Genomic DNA, 8,439 nt, shown 5'->3' with positions numbered 1-8,439 from the left:
CCCGTTGTTCTTTACTTGCTCTTGTTTTAGCTGAAGGAATGAGGACCCCACTCAAGTTACCTTAATATGAAAGGGAGTTGATAATAAGGACACATATGTGCCAGAGCTGGAAAACAGTCACAAGATGAGGCAACTCTAGATCTACAAGTTCTTTCATTATCCTGAGCCACATCCTCTCTCTCTCTCCAAATCTCTCATCTGTCTCAAAAAATTTCCTGCACCTGGTGTAATGTTTGCTTTTCTCTTCATTCTCTATGGAAATACTTCCTTATTCTTCATGCACTCTATTTATTTTATTTTTTTTATATATTTTTATTGATTTCAGAGAGGAAGGGAGAGGGAGAGAGAGATAGAAACATCAATGATGAGAGAGAATCATTGATCAGCTGCCTCCTGCATGCCCCCTACTGCAGATCGAGCCCACAATCCAGGCATGTACCCTTGACTGGAATCGAACCTGGGACCCTTCAGTCCATAGGCTAATGCTCTATCCACTGAGTCAAACCAGCTAGGCCCTAGGGCAGTGATGGCGAACCTTTTGAGCTTGGCGTGTCAGCATTTTGAAAAACCCTAACTTAACTCTGGTGCCGTGTCACATATAGAAATTTTTTGATATTTGCAACCATAGTAAAACAAAGACTTATATTTTTGATATTTATTTTATATATTTAAATGCCATTTAACACAAAAAATGAACCAAAAAAATGAGTTCGAGTGTCACGTGTCATAGGCTCGCCATCACTGCCCTAGGGCAATGCACTCATTTTATTTTTGTCTATGACAGAGCCTCTACTTCTTTCTAATTTCTGCTCTTCAGAATTTCAGTTTCTACCTGAACCATGAGAACTGCCCAGACTGCACCCACTGCTAGCTGCTTCACTCCAGAGAGAGGATCTGATGGGCTCAGCTCATCTTTTCACAAAAGGCTACATCTGAGTTTGCTGGCTAAATGCCTTTGGGCCAGGTGCCTCCCATCCCTTTATCTCGGACTAGTGGTTGGGAGTCATGTTGGCCAATGTGTGCCTCAGAACGGTCTCTTTTAGAGGCTATGCACATGGCAAATACCTGGTATCTTGTAGATCTCGCCTCAGCATCTGCCACTTGGAGTCACTTACATATATATATATATATATATATATATATATATATATATATATCCACATGTCTCTTCTAATTCATGAGGTTCCAAGGAGCTGTTGCATTTTTATATTACCAGTAGTATTTAGCAGCATACTTGGCATATTTTCGTTTTCTAATCCATGCTTTTGGCATTGATATGCATAATTATACTAGAGGCCTGATGCATGAAATTCGTGCAAGAGTAGGCCTTCCTTCCCCTGGCTGCAGGCACTGGCTTCCTTCTGGTGCCCAGGACCTGGGCTTCCCTTGCAGCCCTGGTTTTGTCCAGAAGGTCATCAGGGAGGACATCCGGTCTAATTAGCATGTTACGCTTTTACTGTTATAGAGATTTCTCTCTCCTTCCTTCCTGACTTTTTTTGTTCCTACCTCCCTCTTACCCTCTATCCTTCCTTTTCTTTACCCTTCTCTTCCTCACTTCTTTCTTTTTTATTTTCTTCCTTCACAACATGTAAGGACAGTCTATGTTAGAGACTGTGCTGTGCAAGGTAACATCAAAATTGAAAATCATATTTACTACTATCAAAATGCTCACATGAGCATGTGGGAAAGACATCTATAGTAAGATCTTATGTTTAAAATACTATGTGCTTGTCCTTCTGGCATGTTTTTTCTTCCCTTATCTCATACAGCTTACTAATTCCTCATTACTTCATTGCTTTGGGGATTTTCCAGGGTAGAACACAGAAGAAGCAAATGTCAACATTTTTTGCCTGTTGTAAATGCTTATAGTCATGGAAGGGATGTTGTATGTGTCCCAGAGGGGAAATTCAGAGGGCTTGTTCCTCTGAGAAAATGAGAGAAAGAGGAAGAAAGTCTCCTACAGCTGGGAGGAAGTGTGTGCGTGGGGTGAAAGTTCTCCGGAGGGGTGGTTATCCTGTTCTTTTCTTGGAAACATTCCAGGAAGTGGGTCCCACAGCAAATAGTTGTATCCTGCACCCACGTGGGGCTCCCAGGGTCCCCACAGCATGGGAGTTACAGAGGTCTTCTACCTGCAGCTGTCATGTGACTGGGACATTAAGCGGATCAGGAGTAAACAGTGTCGAGAGAATCTATTTCTTATCTTCTGAGGGATATCAGATGCTGAGACGTCTACACAGCAATGGGCAAGGAGGATTTTCCACTGAAGAGTGAAACAGAACTTTACAATGACTGCGTGAGAAGGGGCTTAGATGAATTTAAGGGAAAGAAAAATACTATTTCTTATAGGAATAAGTTTGCAAAACCCACCATATATGTAAACATATGGCTGTGATATAGTATACTAATTTCTAAGCCAATAATGACGACGGATTCTGGAATCACAGAAGGAGGGGTGATAAAACCTATTAGGGAAGCTTTTGCTTCTGGGGACCACTAGCATGAACGTGTGCCATGTGTCTCTGACTTTAAGGATAAAGCTAAGTAAAACAACAGACTAGAAAAAATAAACAACAGCCCTACATGCTACGGGGAGACACCACGATGCCCCATCATTCTCAAGTCACATCAGCAAGATGGCAGCTGCCCTGTAAGGCTAGCTAACTCTTAAAGCAGAAGGCAGTGCACCATTCCTCACTATTCTCTCAGGTATGTTGTTTTTCTGCTAACTCATTTGACCTCTTACAGTGATGACGAACCTTTTGAGCTCGACGTGTCAGCATTTTGAAAATCCCTAACTTAACTCTGGTGCCGTGTCACATATAGAAATTTTTTGATACTTGCAACCATAGTAAAACAAAGGCTTATATTTTTGATATTTATTTTATATATTTAAATGCCATTTAACAAAGAAAAATCAACCAAAAAAATGAGTTCGCGTGTCACCTCTGACAAGCGTGTCATAGGTTCGCCATCACTGTCTTAGAATCTCATTCACATTCCTCTGCAGGGAAATGAAGAAATGTGTCAGAGAAATCTGGGGCAGACTGAATTTATATGTAGAAAATTACTTATAAATTATCAACCACCTTATAAAAGTTACATATTGTAACTAGTTTTGTTAGTACTAACAAAGTTTATCAATGTTTCCTCCAACAAAGTATCTCAGGTCTGTCCTAAAACCTCAAACAAGACTATTTTAATACACCAAAAAGCATCCCTTGCTTAAGTGTTGTCTCATTCACACAACTATATATTTACCAATAAATATATGTGACCAGGCCCTGGGCTAGGCATTTTGCATGCAGTGGTGAAAGATAGACAAGGTTCTTGTCCTCAACAAGGTTATGATCCAGTAGGGGAAGCTAATATTATACAAGTTTGCAAAATTGTGGAAAATGCCACCAATGTCAAGGACAGAGTGTTTTAAGAGAGAATAAGAGGAGTGATCTATTTAAGGGAGAGCCCAGGAAACACTTTTTGAGAAAGTGAGGGCTGGTTGTCATCCTGAATGATGAATTAGGTCCAGGCAATTAGAGGGAGAAGAAGAAGGGGAGGGAGAGGGAGCTGGAACATTAGAGCTTTCCAGGTAGAGGGTAAGTTTATTTGAGGCAAGACTGTTTTAGTGTCCTAAAATAGCACAGAAATAGTACACACATTGTTCTTAAATACCTCTATTGTTAGTCATTTTTATGAGTATTAACATCTTAAAAAACTTTCCAGTGGTATTCAAATCATGGCTGCATGAAGACTTTCAAAAATAGCAAGGGACAAGTGAAATAGAGGTGAGAATGAGAGGTTTATATTCTATGTGGACTGATTTTATATTTTTTGTGTATCTAGTACATATGAAATTTAATATTATATAAGAGCTTGCATGGAAATTAGGCTGATTTAGGTAGCTCACTTTCATCCCCCACGGGAACATTTAATATAATTTTCACTGTCAATAAACACCCAACTATCTGTATTTCCTCCCTTTTCTGTCTTATAATAACCAAAGTGTTGATATTGTCTACAAGACATGTTTTCCACACTTGATTAGCTCCCTGTACTTAATGCCTCACAGGTAGGACTGTAAGTTATAGTTTAGTGTCCTCATTGTCCCAATGATCAAAATTTTGTTAATTATCACTATACTAAAATGAGTAAAAGTGAAGTCAAAATGTACATTATATACTGTTTGTGTTTATATTTCTGACACATTTAGGCAGATGTCTTTCAAAGCAGCCTAGCCTAAAACGCAGACTTATAACCAATTGACACAAAGCCTCTTTCCAAAATGATTAGATGCAGCCAAGCAGAATCCACTCTCACTGCCTAACATTTCATACTTTCATTGCCTTCATTAATGAATCTAAGCATCACCATGAAATGCCACCCACCACCAATCTGCATCCATTTGTGTAGCCTTCTGGTTGCACTCTGACTAGGAGTTTCTTTCATAGAATTTTCCTTGACATTTCTTTCCCCTCAGCTTCAATTACTATAATTATTGAAAACATTCTACAAAAGACCCCAATGGCCAAAACTCGAGTGATTTAAGCAACAAAATAATGTAGTAACAGATTATAACCCAAAATATAAATATTCAGGGATGGGTAAAAGTTGGTTTACAGTTGTAAGCCAACCACAGAGTTTATTCTTGTATTATTATTTATCTATTAATTGTTATATTGTTTATTATTATTAACCTACTTTTGCCCACTCCTGTATATATATATGTATATATATGAGTTCATACTGACAGAAATACACTTTTGAATAGGTATATAAATGAGAGAAGGGAACAAATCTCCCTAAGAAAATAATTCCAAAAATGTTCCAAAAATGAAATAAAACAAAAGCTCTAGTAGGTGGAGCTTAATTCTCCTCACCTTTAGTTTGGTCTGGACTTCCTGATACTCCCTAAGAAGACAACACAGAAAGGTAAAAATTGTAAGTTTATAGTGGAGAAACCAAAGACACTACTTTAACCAAGTGATCCATGATAACATCGTCAGCTATAAATCATATTCATATCATCTATTGTGGGGAGCCAATATAGGATTAAGCCTCGGACTGACCTGTTGGCAAAGTCACAAACAAGTCCCAGCTTAGAGGGCACAGTCCTATTAAGCATAATTAGGCTTGACCTTATGAGCTCCCTAGATCTTACCTGGGAAGCTAATGGGCTGAGGGAAGTGCAACAAGAACAAAAACAAGTGAAATTCACAAGAACAGTGTAAACAAGTGAAACTCACAAGAACAGTGTGACTTTGGTAACCACTACCTTGTTTACCTCTGACTATAAAAATAAAGGCTCAGCTTGCCTCGGGAACTTTCTCTGTGGCCTCAGCCAGGCACAGGAAGATCCACGGAGACTAGAGAGAGCTAGAGAGTTCTGAACGCTGTCTCTGTGTAAAACGTTATTCGCCGACTCCGTCCACACTTTTGGGAACCACTGGGGCTGGACCCCGGCAGTCTACCTCCTGATGTGTCCAGATGAGAAGTGTACTTCACCACTGTGGTACCCTTGCCAAAACCATGACTCTGGTCCAACATGAGAAAAGGTTTGAGATAAAGTAAAATTTAGAGGCATTTTACAAAACAAATGGTCATCCGAAGGCCAGTACTATTTAAACTGTCAAAAGCATTAAAAAAACACCCACAAGGAAATGCCAGGACTGACTAGCAGCCCCTGGATGGCTGATGAACAGATTACTCTAACACACCTCCACTGTGGGGGAGAGGGCTAAGGGCTTGCCCAGCTGAAGAAGCCAGGCCGCGTCGATTGCCTGCCTTGTTAACCTTTATTGGAATTTTTATCTTTAGATACAATCAGTAGGGTGAGTAATCTTGGGAGGACACATGTGTTTACATTGTTTTCTAGGCAAAGGCATCCAGGGATTAAGCATAAGGATTCCAGTAAACACCCAGGGGTCTGCACGTACACAGACTTGTTTGGAAAGGTCAAGGAATAATTGGGGAGGCGCCACCTTCGACACTCCCCTAAGTCTCCCCTAAGTCAGAATTCTGATAAACGGGGCGGGCAGCCTTCCACACTTCCTTTTATCAGAATGTCCTCCTTACAAACTTTCCAACCAAGTCTCTCCTGCTCCCCAACAAGGAAAGACTGAGAAACTCACAGACCAGAGGAAGCTGAAGAGACGTGGCAATAAGTGTGAGGAGGGATCCTGGGCCATCCTGGAACAGAAAAAGGCCGTTCCTGGTAAAACTAGTAAAATCTAATAAAGCCTGGAGCTCAGCTAATAGTAATGTACCAGTACTGCTACTATTAGTTAGCTTCCTTTTTGACAGGCGTGCCACAATTACGTCAGTTGTTTATAACAGGGGAAACTGGGTAAAGTATATACAGAAATCCTGTAATATCTTTGCAGATTTTTAAACAAAAGTTTTTTTAAAAACAAAGAAAAAAATTAATATGATGTTATTTTGCTTCTGACAATTAGATTCTTTATTAATGAAAAATTTTACAAGGTAGTATTAACAATGACTAAAATGTTTTGACTGCTTACACTGTGCCAGGCTCTGGCCTAAGACTTTACATAATCTTGCTTAATGCTTACAATGTATAGATGAGGTAAATGCTATGACTATCCCCATTACACATGGGGATGAAAAGGGGCCACATGCTAACAGGGAAGGCTTGTGTGGCAGTCTTACAAACTCCAAGACCTAAAGTAACTACAAAGGATAGTCTGAAATGAAAAATTTAACTAAAAGCAGCTATGGTGGGTAGTCATATCCTAGGCTGGTATCTTCCCTGACAAAGGTCAATCTTTACCTTAACTGAGCCTATTGTCTTTTTGCGTCTACATTGGAATGTCAAAGTAATTTTCCTTTTTTCTGGACACTTCAAAACACAGGCAACACTTGGCGGAGACCACAAATCCCCTCATTATTATTGAATTAATTGTTGACTGTTAACTATCCTGCACCCACCTAAGTAAAAAAAGTAGGTGTCTATAATTTTACTTTTTATCCAATCCCAGTGGTTTCCCCGCTTTGCTTTCTCCTGCCTCTCTAATCTATCACCAATGAAGTTCATGTAACCCTTTTACATCTCCTCTTTTGATTGCAATGTATAAACCAAGGTAAAAAACTGCCATTCTCTGGAGCACTATCTTAATACTTAGAGATTCTGTTTCCTGGCAATTGTCTACAGTTTCGCTCAAATAATCTCACAAAGTTCTTTACAGGTTTGAATGTTTCCTTACGTTAACACACAGCTGGGACCATACTTCAGGTCCCACATCTCAGGAATGCTACAAAGTTTTCACAGGCCTTAGAATCATCAGAAAGATTACTTGTTTCAGTCCTATTGTAGTTTTAGATATTGAAACTCAATAGTATTTAATTCATTGAGAATTGGCAAACTTGTTAGACAGGATATTCAATTGTCAAGAACTATTCATTATGTTTTAGATTTCATATATAAGTAAAATCAGATGGTATTTGTATTTCTCTTTCTGACTTCCTTCACTTAGCATAATACCCTCTCCATCCATGCTGTCACAAATGGTAAGATTTCATTCATTTTCATGGTTGAGTAATATTCCATTGTACATATGTATCACTGAGAAAAAATAAATGAACAAACAAAAATAGAAACAGACTCATAGATACAGAGAACAGACTAGCAGTTGACAGAGGGGAAGGGCATTGAGGGAGTGGGTGAAGAAGGTGAAGGGAATAAGAAAGACAAATGGGTAGATACAAAATAGTCCCAGTATGTAAAGTACAGCATAAAGAATATGACCCATAATATTATAATAAGTATGTATGTTGCCTAATGGGTACTTGAAATATTGGGGGACTGCTTTGTAAAGTATATGATTGCCTAACCAGTAGGCTGTACACCTGAAATGATTACAAAATAATACTGGATGTAAACTGTAATTGAAAAATAAAATTTTTAAAATTGTAAAAAGAACATCCATTTTCTAAATTACTCTGTGTGCGTGTGTGTGTGCACGCACATGCTATAAAAATAAAAGTGTGTTGTGCCTGAGATTTTTGCCAGTACTCCACCATCACACCCTTGATTTCTATGAACAAGAACACTGGCTACTGTGTTGTATCTCCAGTGAGTAATTCTCCCCTGGCCCCACTCAGGGTTGTTCTGCGCACAGAGGGGTCCTCATTGTATGCTAGCGCCTGACTGCATGAATGTGCTGCTTCAAGAAGATTGTTCCAAATCAATCATTCCTGATGTTGAAAATTTACATTTGAAAAGGCTGTTCTCAAATGCCTTGGACACAACTATCAAAACAGGGGAAAAACAGAATAATGTCTGTTTCCATTGTTGTTGGGATGGTGGTGGTGGCTGTTTTTTGTTGTTGTTACATGAATCTAAATTGTCAATTTAAACATTTTCATCCTGAACTGATCCAATAAATTCATTATGTAATCTCTGTATAAGAACCTCTAAAGGGGAAA

The sequence above is a fragment of the Myotis myotis genome, unplaced genomic scaffold (genome assembly GCF_014108235.1).
Source record: "Myotis myotis isolate mMyoMyo1 unplaced genomic scaffold, mMyoMyo1.p scaffold_m19_p_8, whole genome shotgun sequence".
NCBI lineage: Eukaryota > Metazoa > Chordata > Mammalia > Chiroptera > Vespertilionidae > Myotis > Myotis myotis.
Note: the sequence above shows the minus strand (reverse complement) of the source record.